The sequence below is a fragment of the Apis cerana genome, linkage group LG3 (genome assembly GCF_029169275.1).
Source record: "Apis cerana isolate GH-2021 linkage group LG3, AcerK_1.0, whole genome shotgun sequence".
NCBI classification, from domain to species: domain Eukaryota; kingdom Metazoa; phylum Arthropoda; class Insecta; order Hymenoptera; family Apidae; genus Apis; species Apis cerana.
In genome coordinates, this window is record NC_083854.1 from 6,108,449 (window position 1) to 6,128,426 (window position 19,978).

Here is a 19,978-nt window from a genome sequence, read left to right on the forward strand (position 1 = left end):
GGAGAAAAAATATCACGACGATGAAAAAAACGCTGGAACAGGAGTTTAATTACGAACATTTTATTAGATGGTGTTTTACGAAACAAGAGATAGAGAGACAGAGAGAGAGAGGGAGAAAGAAAGAAAGAACAGATTCGTAATTTGCTACAATTACTTTGGCAATTTGAAGTAATTGCGAGAGTGGCTCTCGCGGAAAATGGCGAGTATCGAGGTGAAAGATTCGGCCAAATTGCGGAGGAAAAATGTACAAAAGGATTAATTTTATAAAATATTATTAGTTCGAAAAATTAATTAAGATATCGGAAAAATTTCAGATCCGTGCAGCTTTCATCCCATTCGTGTTTCTTTCTCTATTTCGTGAGATTTCATTTTGCGTTTCTTTTGAGAGCTCGAACTTTTCGCATCTTGTCGTTTAATTTTTACCAAACTGAATATCACGCAAGCTTAACCCGTCCCGAAATTTCATCCCCTTCGTAACTAAAAAAAAAAAAATACGGCAAGCATCATTTTCGAACCACGACTCTCAATTTCGATTCATATTCACGTAAACATTTTTCTACGCTTCACGATCCAAAGCTGGCAAATTTTTCACAACATTTGCACACACGCAAATGCGCTCCTGAAAATTCGCGGTGCACGTATTGGAACGCGGGGAATTTTCAGGAATTTAGCCGAGATCGTGTCAAAGGTTCATTGATAAAAGGCGTGTGTTTCGTCGTTTCCTCTTATCTCCACGCTCTTGGTGAGCGGGTCGGAGGGAGAGAGAAGCGGAGGCGCGGTCACGGACGAACGAGAGAAGGTGGAATTGAAAATCGAGTCCTCTCTCGAGATAAGGACACGATGGCTCTGCGCCAAAAACGACTTATCTCGAATCGACGAAACACGTCGACAGAGGATGGTTCTTGCAAATGAATTTTCATCGTCGAAATCTAAAAAATTCTGGACGATGATTATTTTTGGTCACATCTATACGCGTACATTTGCAATAACGTAGAAATTCCAAAGTGTGACAATTGACGAGCGTACCTCGAAATTCTCTCCTTTATACTTCTCTTAAGCTCTGACTTAAGAATGCACGCATACGCGCGATTCTAATTACGTTACACTTTTTCGTTCCAGACCACGTACGCTCCAGAGAATTTCTCGAATTCACCGTTTCTATTTCATTCCTTCGCGCGTACACGTTAATTTCGTGGCCAATGAAGTTAAACGAACGTTGGAATCGATTCTCTTCATCTATCTCGATTAAAAATGGCATCCATCGTCGACGCAACGGTGAAATATTCTCTTGAATAAAAAATGAGGCGAACATTTCGTAGAATCGTATTATAACAGCTCTATAATTCTACATATCTCATAAGTTTAGATCAACCGCGAAATCCATCGACGACTCGTAACTCGGAACTGGTCCTCCTAATCCCTGTAATCCAGACCAGGCTCGTTAAATTAGGTTTAAGTGTGTGTATATATATATACATACGCATATATCTGCGGAAAATCCGACTTTAACCGAGAAACCAGGCGAATTTTCGAATTAACGAGTTTTTCCAAAGCCAAACCTTTAACAAACGTGGCCATAAAAATTCAGCCGCGTGCTTATGGGCGTTTTCTCGCCCGCGAACCGATACGTTATTTGGCCGAACGCCAAAAGTGGGAACCGAGTGTGGAACGCCTATGGTGTGGACGTGTGGTTCGCGGTCGATCGTACATTTGCCGTGAAAATTCTCGATTTCAGCGGGGATATCGTGAAACGTTCGACGAAGTAAATTTAGAAACGGTTCTTTAATACGAGCGTGATTTTTCCAAGACGGTGAAATTGCTTTGAATTTTTGATCTCGCGAATTTTAGTAATTGAGTTTTGTAATAAAATCGGGGAAACTTAGGATGCGTATACTTAGGAAAATAGCGTAAAGATTTCTTTTTTTTACAATATTTTTTTAATTTCAACCAGAACAAGATCGTAACTCGAGTTGTGTAAAATTGTTCTGTGCAGATGTTACGGGTCGATGATGCGAGAAATTCGAATCGATTTAGATGAAATAAGTGTTTGAATTTTAGAATAAACTGAAAAAAAACTTGATCTCGATGTGTAGTCCAATTGCATTTATTAAAAGTTACGATGTTATACATAGTTTAAGATAAGCGCAAGATGGAAGGTCATGGTTATTAGTTCAAAAGTTACTTCGATTTGAACTTTCCTCCCAATAGAATGGATTTTCCTTCGTCTTTTCTTATTCATACCGCGTTGAGCAAGAAGCTTCAAGAATTTGAGTTTTCTCGGCAAACTCGGGCTACTAGTGTTGTATTTACAAGGGGAGAAACAAGGAACGAAATAATCAACGAAACGAAGACATTTTGAACGTCTTATCATTTTTGCCTCTAACCGTTTGAAGCGAGACAAATAACAGAGACAATTGATAAACAGCAACTCTCGACAAATCTCCAGTAAATCCTGCCAGATCTGGATAGATTTTAATAAATCTGTTGATCGTTGACTGCCATTCTTCCTCCTTTGAATTCATCTTTAATCTTCTTTCCCTCCTTCCGTCCCGCGAACGATGAAATTCATATTAGCAGATATAATCAAACTTCCAAAGGATCTATTTAAAACAACGAATTGATTACTTTTTCGTCGAATATCTCGACAAATCTTTTTTGCTGGAGAAAGATTAAAGTAAAGTTTTCAAGTTAAAATAGAAAATAGAAGAAGGTGAAAGGAAAATTTTCAAAAACTCTAAATCACTAGTAAACAAATCAAGTATAAAAATTCCTCGCGATAATGTGATTCGATTTCGACGATAAACACTTGTTTACCGCATGGGAAAGTCGGGAAATGATCCAAGGATGAGAGAAATTTCGGTTTCTCCTCGCTTCTGCACGATCCTCCTATCCTTCCCCACATTCGATTTGCGCTTAATTATAACCGATTATCAGCAATTTATCTCATTGTTTTCTACTAAGCAATTCACTGCTAAGACTCATTACGCACCTATTATGCCACTATGCACAGTTCATAAGCCTTATACCTACATTCTCACATCAACTATCATATTTTCGTATCTACTATGATTCATATTGCCTACTATCGCTCTCCACGTAAGTCTACCACATCCACCGCATAAGTATAATTCATGTATTTAATAATGCATATATTCCGCATACCTATTATGCCACACGTACACTGCTTTTTGTCTCTATATATACGTATCTCCATATACGTGTCTCCTCTTTCGTCTAACGAAATGTGCACACACAGAGAAAGCACTAAACTCGCTCGTCCAATCTCTTATCGATCGCCCCGATAAATCTCCTTCGTTGGACAGCCTACCGGTTTATCGAGCACGCTTGTTTACCGGCTGACAGAAGCGTGTTTTCGCCGGTTGCCGCCGGTTTTTTGCCGTTTTCCTCTTAACATAACATTCCTCCGCGGAACGATCCGCCGCGTAAAGAGAAATGTCACCCTCCCCGCTCGGTGGGGAGAGGCTTCTCGCGAGAAGAGGCCGGGTTTCGCGCGCACCGGGTCAAAAATAACCCGGCTATTCCCGTTCCGGGGATGCTGAGCCCGACGGAGGACTCGTTTCGCCTCCCAGAGGAGCCGTTGGAGTCGGGCCAAATTGAGTTTTCCAGCGGTCGAGGCGAGCTCACGCGAACCGCGCGTACGTGTATGTGTACGGGAGGGGAGAGGCACAAGTGGAGGCACCATGGGTCATTAAGATCGCGATAATTAAGGTTATCAGCCAAGACGGGTTATTCACTCGACCGTCTGTCTTTCGTTCTTACATACTTCTATATTCGCGTATATATATATATATTTCTCCACGGGCGGTTTTCAACCGAGAAAGTTCTTTGGATATGAGAAATACGAGGAAGATTGTCCGGGAGGGGGAGAAGGATATTCGATCGTGGAGGAATTCGAATGTGTTTCGAAGATGGGGGAGAGAAGAGATGGTTGGGTATTATTTGGAGCAGCGTCTACGTCGTGGAAGTTGCGCGGAGGGGAATACGCGAAGGTCTCGTGGAAGGAATCGATAGAATGGGAATGGTTGAGCGCTCTGAATTACTCCGAGGATGGGAGCATCCGGCCGGGAAGAAGCGAGGATACTTGGAAAAGAAGATAAAAATCGACCGCCTCGATCTCTCCCCCTTTGATCTCTCGTATTTCCTTTCTTGGTAATATTTTATTGGTTTATATAAATGAACCTTTTGTATTTGTTTCTCGGTGTATGGAATCGAGAGACGGGTATATCCGAAATCCTGTACGAGCATAGTTCCACAGTCGTTGCGGAAGAATCAATATTTGTACGCGATTATAAAAGGGGTATCGGATAAAAGGGATAAAGTTCAAAAGGGTTATAAATCTTGTCGTGCATCGAAACGAGGAATTATTCGTTCGATAATTTCCAGGTAGAAAGGATTACGTTTTCAAATGTTCGTATCCTCTTTTTTTTTTTTTCTTTTTTTTTGTTTCGAGTATAAATTTCGTTCGATGGACGCAAAGAAAGGTCTATGAAAATAATTTCGAAACGTTATAGTGGATTAATCTTCACGGGAGGGTACGAAAACAATTGTCGGAACATGTGGCGGACAGTTCAAGTTTTCGGGCAGCTGTGCACGTCCGCCTCTTCGAGCTGTCCCACGAAGGGACGCGTTAACTTTTTATCTTCCCTTCTGCTCCATGCAGCTACGTAACATCTGGCTCAGACGTGTACCAATTTCGAACTTTCCCGCCAGACCGGCGTCTTCTTTCACTTGAGATATTGTTTTCCAGTCGAGGTATCCAAGCCTCTGGATTTTTATTCCCGAGCGAATGTCTCTCTCTCTCTCTCTGTGCTCGTAAAAAATTTGCGATTTTTCGCGAGTCCCAATTTTACCTCAATATCTTCCCAATATTTTTACGAATCTCGAAAGAGTTACAATCGTTTGAAATAAGAAAGAAGAGAATCGAATATTAAAATATAAAAAAGATGAGCTTTATAAAAAGCAATTTGTGTCGAAAGAAGAGCATCCAAGTTAGCTAATCCCACTTCCATCTGAGGATATCATCGGTGACGAGAGAAAGGAAGAGAGAATTTTGATCGCGGCGTAAACCGACAATTTGTACACTCGCCGCGCGATTATTTCCTCGCCGCCGACTACTAACGCACCACCCTTTTTGTCCCTCGTGCACGCTCGTTCCGTCACGCCACGTGCACGCCATAAGCGTACCTTATTAGCCTGGCTGCCAGCACGCATGCGCGATGAGCTTCTCGGCTATGAACGCAGCCAATCGGAAGCCTTCGTGCCCGTGGATGAATTATTCAAACTCGCGGCTTCCCCGACGAATAAAACGTCGCAGGAAAAACCGAGAAACCACTGGATCATGCGGAACTCGATATCCAGCATGATTATATCCTTTCTTCTCTTTTTCTTTTCTTTCGTTTTTTTTATATTGTCGTTGAAATTGAAGCTTTCCTCTTTGTTTTATTTATACATATTTCGTTTAACTTAATAAGTCGCATTCGTATTCTTTCTCATTCTCTCTAAAACTAAAGATTAAAGAGTTACACGCGATTCTGTCAAACTTTTCATAATAAGTACGTAAGTAGTAAACTTGGAATCGTGCGAAAACGGAATATAGCGTGTTAAATATTAACATTTCCCCTTTCGAATGATAAATGCAGACTATAATTAGCAGATAGCCTATTAGCCAAGAATAAATGTTTGATAACTTTAAGATAATATTTGATAAATTTAGAAAGTTTCCCCTCCTAGCTTACCCAATTTCAACATTGGACTATCCAAGGTAGAGGGAAATGTATTACAGGCGGAAAGCGGAAAGTTGGCGGAAAAAAAGATCGGGTACTTAATGTTCGAAATCTAGATTTCAGGGTGGAAGGAATTTTCAGCCTGTTCTAGATTATAATTTCATAGGCGATTTTGTTGATCGTGACGGTGATTTGGAGGCGAAAAAAAAATGGGCGCGAGGAGGGTTGCCCATCTGTGACGAAAGCACACGCGAGGAGAAACACGAAAGGGTCCCTTCTCTTCTCTTCTCTTCTCTTCTCTTCCTTTTTTTTCGCTCGCCTGCCCGCTTTTCCCAGAAACAAGTGGACTTGATTCATGCGTCTCGTTTCGAAGATTGACCCCCTTCTCATTGAACTTGTCCAGAGTTTGTCCCTCTCTTGAAAAGCTATCTCTCGTTTCTTCTTAATTACACCAAGTGTTTAAAATTTAAACACTCGTGTGAAAAAGATTCATCCTTTAATACTGGATCGTTCGTATTGAAATTGATATTTCTAATTAAACGTGATAAAATACAATTGGTAATTCAAGTTTAATTAACTTGAATTATTTATCGCGTGCAAATAAACACTCTCAAGAAAATATAGAAAACGATCTACAGATAGCATAAAATTAATTAGCAATTCAACTTATCAAACTTATATCATAATATTGGAATATTTTCTGAAAATTATAATTAACGGTCACGTCTAAATTTCACAATCTAAGATATTTTTTAAATTTATTATTTTTTAAATTGTTAACTCTAATCGTCTGACGGGAAACATTGAAAGTCCGTTTACATTAATCGATCCTTAAATTTTATTTTCCAACAGCCACGATAATCGTAATAATTTCGTTGTTCTCCCATCGCGAAATTCTACGAATCCACGAGCGACGTTCGTCCATTTATCCTTAATCACGCATCTAACAAGTTAACAGACGATCACTGTAAACTATTTTACCCCAATTACCTTGGAATAAATGAAGATCGCAGGAAGATCTTGGACGCTTCTCTTCTATCCACGGCATAATGAACGAACGGCTTAATTACCTGTTCGTGCAGTTTCATGCTACCTTGACCAGTTCTAAACAAGTCATCCTCGCAATTAACCTTACCGAGTAATTATTATTATTCGTGTATTCGTAAACCGACATTTGATCTCATGATCGAATTTCCATGACTTCTCTGCGGAAAGTGTAAATATTTAAAACCGCATTTGATCGTAGGTTTTTCCAACGGGCTTTCGAACGGGCTTCGCTCGTGTGCTAGCCTCTCAAGGCCGTTAATGAAGCTAATTGGGTGTAACGACATTCTGTCGTAAGCTGCGATGGTCTACAGCCATCTTTGAATAAGCCACACACGAGTCTCTCCCACGCGAAATTTTTTTCTTTCCCTCTCTTTTTTCTTTTTTCTTTCTTGTTTGTCGCGCTCGAGCTCGATCTTCTCGCGTGTATGATATTGAGAAAAATGCAGAGAATTAATATTGGACGTCTGGTCGTTAATAATTTTTTTTTTTTTTTTAAGAAAACTCAGTTTCAGTAGGTAAAGGATGTAACGTTTACTGTGAAACGTGTTACATGGAACATTTTTTCGTCGATGGACTTGCCTGTTTTGTAGAGAATTTTTTTTTTCGAACAGATAACACGCCATTTTGATAAACAAACGACCGTAATACATTAGCATAATTGCACGAGAGTTATCTGTTGTTACAACGTTCGGCTATACGCAGATAAAAATAGATGGGACGAATTGACATTGTATATTTTTCCGATCCAATATCAATAAATTATGACTCGCTCCGTGTTTTAAATGGCTAAATGTATTTGAAATTGGAGAATCAACGTTGAAGCAGTGTTTCGGGAAAAGGATGATCGGAAAAGAAATCGAAAAGTGAAAGAAAAGATGGACATGATCGAAAATAAATATCATAATACGCAATTATTACTATTGTTACTATTATTATTATTATTGCCGGAAAGAAATCAACTCGCATTTCCTTTTCCCAACATTTATTTATTTATTTATGAGTCGAAAATTTCCATAATTACGTACCGTAATTCCGCGATTTCACCGATGAATTTCGAACCGGCCTGTTATTAAATATCTTCGAAACTCCATTACCTCCCATTATTCGTTAATTTTAAATTCAATTTAAAATTAATTTGAACACTCGACACGATAAAGATTATCCATTATTCGGGGGAAACAAGATTGCACGAAATTTTCGAATTCGGATTTTCGCAATCCGCCTGGAAAAATCGTTGCCGGCGACGAACCTTTATCTAACTTGCCATCGATCGATATATTTCAATTATTATTATTATTTATTACAATCGTTTTCAATTTCGCCTTGGCGCAATTTTAATACGATGAATCCGAGGAGCGAGATTCGCTCTCCATCTATCGACCGGAAGCCTGCCTCGTCACGCCCTGTTGCCCATTTCGGTAGTCTGGGCCTCATAATTTGCCCCGTGTTTCGCCCCGGGGAAACGTGTACACACACGTTTCTTTTCCTCTCTTCGGTCTTCTCCTGGCAACAGGAGAAAATCCAACAGGATTTCCTCGAAACGAACGAGAGGCTAGCCTCCGTCTATCGAGATTCGAAATCGACCTCTTCGAACGAACGGGTAAAGCGTGGAAGGTTATCGCGGGGAACAACTCGATCTGTATTTCTTTCGCATTTCTTCACGTCAGTCTGTAGACGCTTGCTATAGCTTTTACTCGTAAACTTTCACGTTATATCGAATTTCTCGAACGTTAAATCCAGTCTCAAGGATTTAGAACAGCGAGCCTGGCAATCAGCAACCGATGTTTACGGCCACTAATTACCGGATTTCGCGGAAACTCGGAACCAGAGGATCGCAGATATGCTCGAGATTTATTTATCTCGCGAAAAATATCGTTACTTGTTTGCATGTATTCATTAGGGATTGTAAAATATAATCCATCTTAATTAAGATTTTTATTTTTAACAATCGCGTGTTTTAACACTATGGAATCAACCGCCATTATTATTTCCATCCGAATATAGGGGTAGAGATGTGTAATTGGTTAGAATTCGAAACCAGCAAATTTAATTTAGAGATTTAACGATCAACGAAATAATAGCTTAAATATTATACTGCAGTTTAGATATAACTATTACAAAATAACGTGTGCAAAATCAATAAAGATATATCCCTGATGATTTTTCAACAAACGTGTGCACATCCTTTCAAAATACGCTTTCGAACCTGCTCGTTATCCACCTCACGTATACCTCAGTCATCCGTTAGCGCGCGCACAATCGAAACTGTCATCGGTAATCCCCCCATGATTACGTTAGGGAGAAAGTTAGGTGGAACGTTAGCATTAACCGCCTAATGTTCGATGCTCACAATCTCGAAGAGATCCTTTCGCATCCGTTTCGATGACACAATCATCGTTTCTCGGCTAATAATCGGGGCACATGCACGATTACGCGAGAGAGAAAGGGGGGAGCCTCTCTCGTTTCGCGTATTTGTCGCAATTAAAGAGGACGGAATCCACGAACGTTTCGTGTGAACGTCGCTCGAGTTAAAAAACGTTGCTCGAGCGAGCGAGCGAGTGGAGGATCGACGTAGTAGATCGCGTTGATGGTTTTTGATTGGGCGGAAGTGACGTCACGGGCGCGTATCGCGGCCAACCGCGTTAATCCTCGCCGCGTCTTCGTGGCGGGCATTGTGCGGCCTCACGTGTGTTTACTTTCATCGCATCCTCGTCTCTACGTGGGATCATCCTCGATGGCGATGGTGGTGGGTGGATGGATGGGAGAGGAGGTATGGAGGTATGGATGGGCGAGAGTCGCTTTTGATCGCGACCAATTGCGTCTAATCTCGCGACTCGATGCGCCACGCAGCTTGGATCAAAGGTATTTTGCAACGCGTGCCACGCGGTGCTTGTTGGTACCCGGATGATAATCATTTTACGAGGTTGTTCAACCTTGCTCGAGACGCTTTGATCCGCCGTTTAACCTTCCTCGATCCGATTTTTCGGATCAATCGGATAAACAAGTTTTGTTTCTTTTAATCGTGCCTCGATATTTTTCACTATTCTATCATTGGAACTTGAGTTTCGAGGTTCCAATGTATCTTTTGAATATATATATATATGTAGATAGAGTTCGGTTTATATTTTTAAGAAAAGATGAATAGAAGGATTTTGGGATTTTTAGAGTACAGCGTGAACGATATCGGCGTGGTATCGAGTGATAAACGATGATACTTTGTTGTATCGCATAGTGGTGTTATTACTCATGGCTGGATGGTAATTGCCATTGCTGGCGTTGATATCGTTATTAAAGCTTCGATGATACCGTAATGTTTTTAAACGAACGGGATCATTTCGATATTAACACCTCAGAATCGACGGGTGTATGCAATTTAAAAGTTTCTTATAAATTACGATAAATAATCCGTAACCACAGATTCGTATAATAAAAATCAACTTAAATTTCCTTTACCGATTCACCAATTTTCCCTCGTTTAATAAGAATTCACGATCGTACAAATGAATTCTATTAGAAAGTTGAGAATTTTTCTTTTTCTTTTGACAAAAATACTATCAAATGAAACGATGATATCGGTTAAGTAAAAAGTTATACATCGACGTAACTTTTCATCGATCTTTTCGAAAATTGAACTTAATCAATTTCTATCGGATACAATATTGTCCCCGAAATATAATATAATTCAAGATCGATCATTGTAAAATAATGATATCTACGTATCTGTATAAAACAAAAAATGGAGGCGATTGTAAAGGACACGGGATTAAAAGGAAGGGAAAAAGGCTGATACTTTAACGAGAGAGGGAATCTTTACGAGGTGCGAAATAATACGGTTCCATCCATGGGCTAAGTAACGAGCGTTTCGTGCGAGTTACAGCGTAAAAAGCGCGGGCGGAAGGGACATAAAATCAGCGAGAGCCCGCCGCCCCGCTACGTTTCCTGTCATAATTTATAGACCACGTCCTTCGATTCCCTCCCCGCCTCCCCAGGCCATCGATTCTCCCGTTGATCACGAATTGGCGACATTTCTAGCGTCTAATCGATAGGGTGTATTACATGGGTGGACACGTACACCACCACGGATCGGTGGTAATTTTAGGAAATATCTTTTCGTGATCCTCCCCCGCTCGAATGGCTCGTTTCACGAAATTACGAGGACGGATAAGGTGGATAAGGAAAACGAGGAGTTTTTTCTATGAGGATTATATCGGATCCGAGAATAATCTTGATGAACCGGGTGTACGATGTGTTCGACGTAAGGTCAGGGATATTCGTTCTCCAATATTTCTATTCTCTTTCCCTCTCTTTATTAATTATATACATAAGTGTTCGATTGTTCAGAGATTCTTGGATTGGGTTAGATTGGCTTAGAAATAAACAACGTACGAAAATATTAATTAATTAAAATTCAGTGAATCTTTAGATTCTGAGTTAGGAGGAAAAATAGAAGTAGTAATTGTTTCGCTTTCGGGTCAAAACGATCTTTCTTTCTGTACGATTCTGTTCAACCAGATTTTAATCCCGGTCGCGTACGAAAAATCTCCGCTTTTTGTCAGAGAGTACAAAATGTTCCATCATTGTAACGAGTCTTCCTCGAAATTCCAAAATCTGACGGGCAAATCCGTTGAGTACAAAGATTACAAGGATCTAAGATTTTATGTCCGTTCTTGGTCTCGATCGATGGATTTAATCACGGTGTCTGCTCATTCCTGGAATACTTTCAGATCGTTGATAACTTGTGGACTCGCCAACTCTCTTGCAAACGAAAAATTGGAGCGACGAGACGGTGATAATAAGATTGACTCCTTCTCTTCAGTGCTTCGTTTCCAATTTCCAGTTTAATTCGATATCGGAACGAGTCTTCCTCCTTTATTTCCCCGATCTATCGCAAGAGCGAAGAATTCTTCAATTATTTATTCATATAAACATATTCTTCCTCGATTTTAATAATCCTAAAAGAAACCATAGTTCTCGAAAACTAATATTCTCTATTTACCCTTCAATTCTTCGCAAATCGGCACAAAAACAGCATCCACTTCAAACACGAATATCCATAAAGTAAAAAAGTTTCTAACTCTCCTTTTAACTCGAGCAGTTCTCTCCTCGAAAAACTCGAGAAGCAATAATAATTCGCTCATAAGCGAGCACACGTGCTTCGAGAAGAGAATCGATGCCTCGTCGCCGATGAAATCGGTGGTCAATGATTCGAGATACGCGTGTCAAAGGGTTGCCCGCGATTTCGTAGGGTGTAGTAGAGAGTAGGCCCAGCCTCGTAAATCTATCCATCTGTCCTTTGTCGGAAAGAGGCCCCCTCTAATGATGCGGTCGAGGCAACCCCCTGTAAATTGGCCGAGCAATCGCGCGATCCGATGTTTAATTAAATTCCCAGGAACGTGGAACGCCTTTTTCCATGGCGCCATGAAATGGAGAGTTTGTTGGAAGTTGTTGGGGAAGAAACTGGTTGCTGTGGGTTGCTCCTCTGGATCTTGTGTTTCGAGTCGGGTCGACTTGTAAGGAAATACTCGATTTTCTCGAGTGTAGAGAATAATTAAATTTTTCTTTTCCTTCTTTTCTTTCTTTTTTCTTTTTTTTTAGAAATTATAGTTTTAAAGAGAGCCAAGGAATTGATTTATCGCAACAAGAGTTTTCTTTGTATAAACCTGGAAATGTAGAATAGGTTTTGCGTAAAGGATTTTTGTAATAAGAATAAAAAAAGCAGGAAAAGAACTGGAAAAAGAAAAAGTTTGGAATTGCTAAAGTTTCCTTGTAGAAATTATTGTGGATGATCGTCGCGTATGCAGGAAATCTTTTTTAAAGATGTTTTTTGATAAAAAAGTGGAATATTGTCGTTAATCGTTACATTTTATGTCCTCTCTCTCTCTCTCTCTGTATTTGAAATAATTTTAGAGATGATGCTGTAGATGGAATGCAGTTTGATCGCCTATTGTATTAATGCATAATTCATTCTACATTACAGATATAGAAGGGACAATTCACGGGCATTAAATTTTAAAACTAAGTAGCCGGAAAATATGTCAGATCTGCTTAGAACTAACTATATAACTATATAATCACATTTAACGTATTTCCGTGCACTCGTCGTACTAAATCAGAAATAAATTGATGAGGCTGGCAAATGATCGTGACAGTATGAAGTAAAATTTAATAATAATAATTTATTTTGACCGTGTTTCGAGAATATTTGAAGAAGAGACACATAAATTCAAATAATAATAATAACGATGAGTTGTTACGTTACGTTAGAATTTTATCGACGATTTAAACTGATAACAGATCCCGAAATAGAATTGAATTCTAGAACAAACTTTCTTAACGTAACTTTTCATGGTACGATTCGGAGATCTGCGTCAGAGATGATAAGCCACTCGTATCATATACACACACGAAAAGTCCAACAGATACGAAAAGTTCACGGTCCAAAAATAAAATTTTCGAATTATCGAAACGATTCTTCCTAGATTCTAAATATCGTTCGCCAGTTTACCAGTTTGCTACCCATTCATCCGTACAATTTTCTATCGCAATAAAGAAATTCAACTATACCGAATACATCCTCGATATACAAAAGTCCAACAATCCGCAAATCCGTTGCTGACAGAGATAACCTCTTCTCGATCGAATCAATTTTTCACGAGCATATTTATATCCCTATCTTCCACAACTTGTTAAACTCGCTCCCTTTACCCACGTCCCCCACCGTGTTGGAAAGCACCGGGCCAGGGCCGCATCTGAATCCGCAATCCAGGTCCGAAAATCGCATTGCCGTGTGGAAAAATCGGGGCACGCACGCGCCAACCACGTCCAAAAAGGTTGGCGTTCGTGCAACCTCGATGCCCGGAGATTTTTGTTCCTTCTCCCGGCGGGGAGGGATATCCAGACCGATTTGGAGGTTAGGGTCGACCCTAGTAGAGGGAGGCTGGGAAGCATCAAGGCGGGACCCTGCCTTTGGAACCTCTCCGGAACGCACACAGTAGCTCCATGCTCGAGAGAGCAGGGCAGCCTTTGTAGCGTGCATGGCACCGTGCCAAAATCTCTCCTCTCCTCTCCCTCTCTTTCTCCCTCTCTCGCGTATCTTTCACTCCTTCACCTTCCTTCCCCTCTCCTCCTCCTCGTAGAAGCGGATCCCTACTACTAGCGGACCTGCGAAAACCAGCCCCGAGACCCACGTTCCATTTATTGTCCGCGTAGAAAACGTACGACGCCGATGCGGGCCATCGCCGAAATAATCGAAGGACGTGCCATCACGGAAAGGTCATGGATGCTTTTTCTCCTCGGAGGAAAAATTCGAGGGGGGGAGGTCGCCTCGTAGAGGGAATGGAAAGTTTAAAGAGGAAAGCGCGCACGTGCGTTACGTGTGTATTTTACCAAGTTAATTTAGGAATTGTCGTTGATCAAGAAGATGGATTCTTTCGGAAGAGTTTTAAAAAGAAAGCTTTAGAAAGAGGTAATTAATCGCTGTTGCTCGTATGCGTGGAGAATCAAGTTGCCCCTGTTCTGTCCAATTTCGAAGGGAAAGTTCGAGGGAAATATTATTATAGGAGGAAATATTTTCGATGGAACGTCCGACATTTTTGATTATATACCAGGATCATTAACGAGACATTAAACGATCAACTTGGTCCTCGAACTGGGTCAACCCTTTCAAAGAGATGAATCTTTCCTTTCCCCCGAAGCGAAGCTTAATGATTGCGTATATAGCAGTCGCGAGGAAATTCTTGGACGTTCCTTTGGATAACCGTGCAAAGAGAATTAACAGGGCACGGAAGCCTCTCGTTTCCTCTCTCTTCCTCTTTTCCACGGAATGCGATTGTTCGTTCCAGAGAAAGAAAGGAGAGGATATATGAATTTCGTGCGGTGAATTTCGTATGAGAACGTAAGGGGAAATTCCTTTATTATTTTTTGATTTCTGAGCCTGCCGTATCGGGAATATTAACGGGATATTAATGCTTTCGTTACCGGCAGACTGGGTCACGTTTTTTTCGAACCGATAAATTGAACTCCTCCTGATTTCCTCCATTTAGCGACGAAAGAATATTAAACGATAATTGAACGATAAGCCATCTTCGAAAATTCTTTTTCCTTTAACAGGTATCAGAATATCTGATACGTAACGGAAGTTAGCATTGCGTTATTGCTTCTTTTCAAATTAACGAACCGTGTCGTTTCTTCGAACTTTTAATCCGTTTTGTTTATATCGTTCGAATATTGCTCGAACTTGTTCGATAATGTATCACGTACGTTCAATCGATGAATAAGTTTTTCGTTTATTGAAGATATCGTATGAAAATTTTATTAAATAATACGATAATTCGTGGCGAAGAAAGCTTCCCTCTAATCGTTTCAAACCATCGTCTTCTCTAAATTTCCAAATTTCCTTTCCCCTCTTCGTTCCCCTCCTCCATTATAATACGGAAATCAACATGTAACGATAAAATACGGATAGAATTCGAATGTGAGAACCATTTGGTTAACCATTGTTAAACCATCGGATATATTTGCAATGCTGAGGAGCACGTCTGCCCTCTGAGCGAGGCCGATGTTCAACTCTCTTTTATATTACTTCGTAAACTTTGTTGTCGTTATCGTCCAAGGGACAGAGAGCGTATTTTCCTCGACGAGATACGGTATCGATACAAGTGGGACACTTGAAATATTTAAGAGAGAGAGAGAGAGAGAAGCGGAGGGAAAGGTCGTGGTCGCTTTTAAAAAAGATCGGCCAACCTCTCTCGATAGATTCGTTCTCGTAGAAAACGTAGAACAATGGAACTCGTTGTTTCCGCTCGATGTTACATTGTGACAATCCGTGTAGAATCTTACGATCCTCCCTATTTCGCCCCACGATTGCACATTCTGTTAACACCGTCCTCTTAATACCTGTTAACGCGTTGTCCGCTCTCAAGTCGTTACGCTCACTAACAGAATACTCACACAGAGGGTTTTGAACACCTGCTGACACACATCTGGCCTTTTCTTTCTCGTCTCCTTTTTCTTTGTTCGGATTCTGTTTCGGCTCCGGGTTGCTTCGAATCTCCTCTGGACAATCGGGACAGATCTTTTTGTATGTAAAGTAACAGTAGACTGTCGGCTGTAACATTGTCATTGCCTTCAACTTATTGTAATTTATCGTAATTTTTTTTGGGGGTGGGGGACAGACTATTATTACTGTTGTTATCGTCGTGCGAAAAATTATAATTTCGGGCGAAGAATTCACAAATTTTCAAGCGTGAAAATTGTATACGAAGCATCTAAAGAGCTGAAGAAAAATATAAATTTTTCAGCGTCGAACGTCAATCCCTAATTGGATTGCGAGATCCGGAAAGATCACTAATTACGTCGATTCATCTTTTTAATAGTCGTTTCAGACGTCATTTCCAAAAGAATCTCGCAACTTAGCGACGCTTTGCGCCCAATCCAATTAACCAGATCGGGTCTCCGACCAATTACCTCGGATTAAAGAAGTTCAGGGGACGCGTTCGCTCGCAATGATTTCGCGTCACGTAGTTCGAGCATTGATCATTGTGTTAAGCCGCTTGAACCTCGCGGATTTTCGTGTTAAACCGCTCTACGCTCGAATCTTTTACAATTGTGAAATGTTGTTTTCTTTTTTTTTTTTTTTCTACTGGTTTTTAAACAGAGACATTTTGTCGTGACGATTTTCAACCAAAAATATATCTATTATGTAAAATTTTAGTTTATCCCTACGCGAAAAATTTAAATCGAGATCTAATTTATTTGTCGAAGCAAAGAGAAGGATAGAAATTATCTTTCCCTTGACAAGTTTTACTCTCGAGACGATCTTTATTATGAAATATAAGTTTTATTTTTTTTTTTTTTTTAGATTAATTTGTACAATCGCAATCGCTATTGTTTCCCCGACGTGAAATTGCTGGCGGAGGCATTTCGACAAGTTCAATCTTTTGCCTTTTTCACCGAACAGCGTTTCATTGTTCTCTCTCTCTTTCTCTCTTTTTCTCTGTCTGTGTGTGAATGGAGATGGGATATCGCCTTCTTTCGACTCGATATGGATTTCGAACCCGTTCGAAGCTCACTTTCGATAACGTTCGTTCGCGCGGACTTTGCCTCCTCTGGTCAAATGTTTAACCACGTTTAACTTTTCAACTGTGTGTTTGTCGACGGTGAATCACGATGGTTTGTCGTGTTATTGCTCTTTGAAACGTTCACTTTCGGTCCAAAGTTCGAATTCATGAAAAATTGGCCGATACGTCGTCGCCTAATCGCTCGAAGAAACCGATTCAGGAATCGAGTTCTTGGAATATCGATCGAGGAATGTCGTGCTCAATTGTGAATCGTTAACCCGACTCACGTTTTGTACTCGTTCCTCGACGAGATATACTTCGATTCCTCGAAGATTACAATTCTAAATTGGCGAGAGATTAATTATCAAGGAATTACTCCAATTAATTTGAAAAATCAAATATCATTGAACTTTTAATTATTCGCACCATTTCCGTATGAAATTAACAAATTTATCACGATTAATTATAATCTATATCCAACAATTATTCTAATCGATTCGAAAATTGTTACGATAAAATATAATTGTAAATAATATCGCTTAATTCGCTCCGAAACTAAACTTATCCGTCCACCGAAACCATGATTCAAAAATCCAAATTCATGTTCGCTCTTAATTGAAAATAATTTCTACGAGAAAAGAAATTTTTCCTTCTCTCTCCCTTTTTTTTCTGCTCCAACAAATCGAATTCTTCGCACGAGCGAAAGAGAGAACGGGTCTCATCGACGAAATTAGATCGGGAAATACTTTTCGCGATCAATTTTTGTTCGCCTCCATTTTTTTTTTACTCACGGAGAAAATTGCAGGTATAAAAACCGATATTCCATCCGAGAGAGGGGGTGGAGGAAGAGTACAACGGGTCGTTGGCGGGATCTTGTTTGTTGTCTCGATTTATGAATTTCCAAGCAACGATAATTCGCCCCCTGAAGGGAGGAGAGAACAACGACCTCCTTTTTTTTTTTTTTTCTCTCCGAGAGAAGCGGTTCGAGAAGAGGAGAGCACAATTGAGAGGCCGAATCTGGAAGAAGAGGGGATTTAAGCTTCCTTTGGTCCTTTCCTCTGTTTGAGAAAGACCTTCTGATGAAAATTGAAACGTGGTAGCTGCGTAAAGTGCGCGGAATATTTTGTTCCTTTTTTGCCCCTGTGTTTTCGTTGAAAAAGTTGTGTCTTTGCGTTTTTTTGTCGTCGATAAGAAGATGTAAATACCACGGCACGGTGATTACCGCTTATTGTTTCCTTGTTCCCGGCCAGTGCTTAAATATCGAAGCGAAATAGAAAATATTTGTCTCGATTTACCGAGAAACAAGTTTTCTCTTCAGTAGTATTTAGTAATCGTTTGCTGGTAAGAAGATAACGTTGAATGCGTTTAACTAGCCAAAACAAAATTTAAATATATATTTTTCTAAAAAATATTACATCGTGATCCGTAATAATGGATTAATGTTAATCCGTATTAATGGAATAATGATTAATGAAAATAGATAAACATCTATGTACAATCTATTAATTTAATTAAAATTTAATTAAGAAGTATTATTCATATATTTAAATAAGATAGGACAATGTTTAAATTCCATGCAAATTCAAAATTAAAATTAATAAGTAAAAGAAAAGAGCTGGCACCGAAACATTGCCAAATAATAATAAGCAATAAGTTGTTACAAAGTTTTAAGCTAACGATATTGGCTCAATTGTGATTCCTCAAAAGGGTCCTGCGTCGTCACTTTTTTTTTAAACACAGGGATTAAAGAAATACGGGAAGAAAGGTGAACACGTTTTCTCTGACGAATTTCTATTCGCACGATCGTTTCACAGGGCAAATTGGAGAGTCGATAGCTCGTCACGTGGAACGATATAACGACAGGATTATATGGAGGGAGGCTCCCTCGAGTGTTTCTCCGCTTCGAGCGACAGAGATTTTCTGGTGGCGATGGGCGGCCTGAATTTCTGGCCGCTGTTCCAGTTTTCGATTTCACATTTCGAGAACGATCCATCCGATTTTCGATGAATGGAACTCTGCTCGCATCCTCATGATTTATAATTCAACGGTCATAATCGGACGGATTTTAGCTTCCCGGGCCTTGAAACGTTGTAATAATAAACCTGGATTGTAAATTGAATGTACACACTTCGCGAAAAATTGTGCGCTTCGTTGGGAAATTTATTTTTCAACCCCGTTTCTTATACAATTACTTGAAAATGAAGTAGAATTGGAAGAATTGCATTAATTCTGTAATTCAGATCGTGATGATATAATATACATGCTATTGGGAACAACAATATTAAACGAATCTATCTCATAACTTCAAAATTATTATCTTAGAATTACGAAGAAGAAGAGGAAGAAAAAAAGAAAATTGGAAAAATTTGTAGAAAATCACTGTGAAATATTAAAATTATATATATCTCGTTTTAATCTTAGACTTCGATAATAAGAGCGCAATAAGTGACGAAATAACATTTATTCACCGCTTTACTTTCGACGCAGTGAATCTTTTGCCGTGATGCAGCGTCGAGCTGCATCCATATGCTACGCTCGACAAAACGGTACCCCACAGTGGGCCGGAGCAAGGGGAGGATTCGAGTAGGGTCCATTTTCAGGAGGGGAGGGGAGGGGGCAGGCGCCTTTACACGCGAACGATAATGTATTCAACCGTGCAGTGGTTATCATTCTCCGTGTTCCTACGGTTCGTTCGGATCGTCGCCCTATGCGATTTCATCGTTCTTTTTCCTCTCGTTAAATATTTATTACACGACATATCAAGAAGTTGAGATAATAAATATATAATATTTAAGAACGTTTCTTTGATCAAACGTTTTATATATATATATAATAAAAATATAAAATACATTGTAATTAATCCGGCAATAATAATATAATATTAAACAATGATGTAGTGGAAGCAAGGAGTAGAGCGAAGAAAAGATGGAAGACGAGAGAAATTCTGATCGATCCTTTTTCACGAATTAATTTTCACCTCTCTCCACTCGATCGACTTCTCCCCTCTTTTCTCTATATTTACCATTAACCGATCAATAAATACATCCATAAACAGTTTCCAATTCCCTCGACGCAGCCACTGCAATCGCAACACGAAAGTCAATGAGACCACCCCTCGCCGAAAAGCCC

General features: G+C 39.8%; 1 protein-coding gene and 1 long non-coding RNA gene across 15 annotated transcripts in view; one reads left to right on the forward strand and one right to left on the reverse strand.

Moving 5' to 3' along the window:
* LOC107997269 (RNA binding protein fox-1 homolog 2) overlaps positions 1 to 19,978 on the forward strand; it is a 299,964-nt gene that overhangs the window by 157,535 nt on the left and 122,451 nt on the right. The window lies entirely within an intron of this gene.
* Positions 2,081 to 3,750, reverse strand: LOC133665795 (uncharacterized). The gene is made up of 2 exons (XR_009829134.1): positions 3,163 to 3,750; positions 2,081 to 2,600 (listed from the first exon to the last, which is right to left on the reverse strand). It is a non-coding gene; the product is annotated as an uncharacterized LOC133665795 (long non-coding RNA).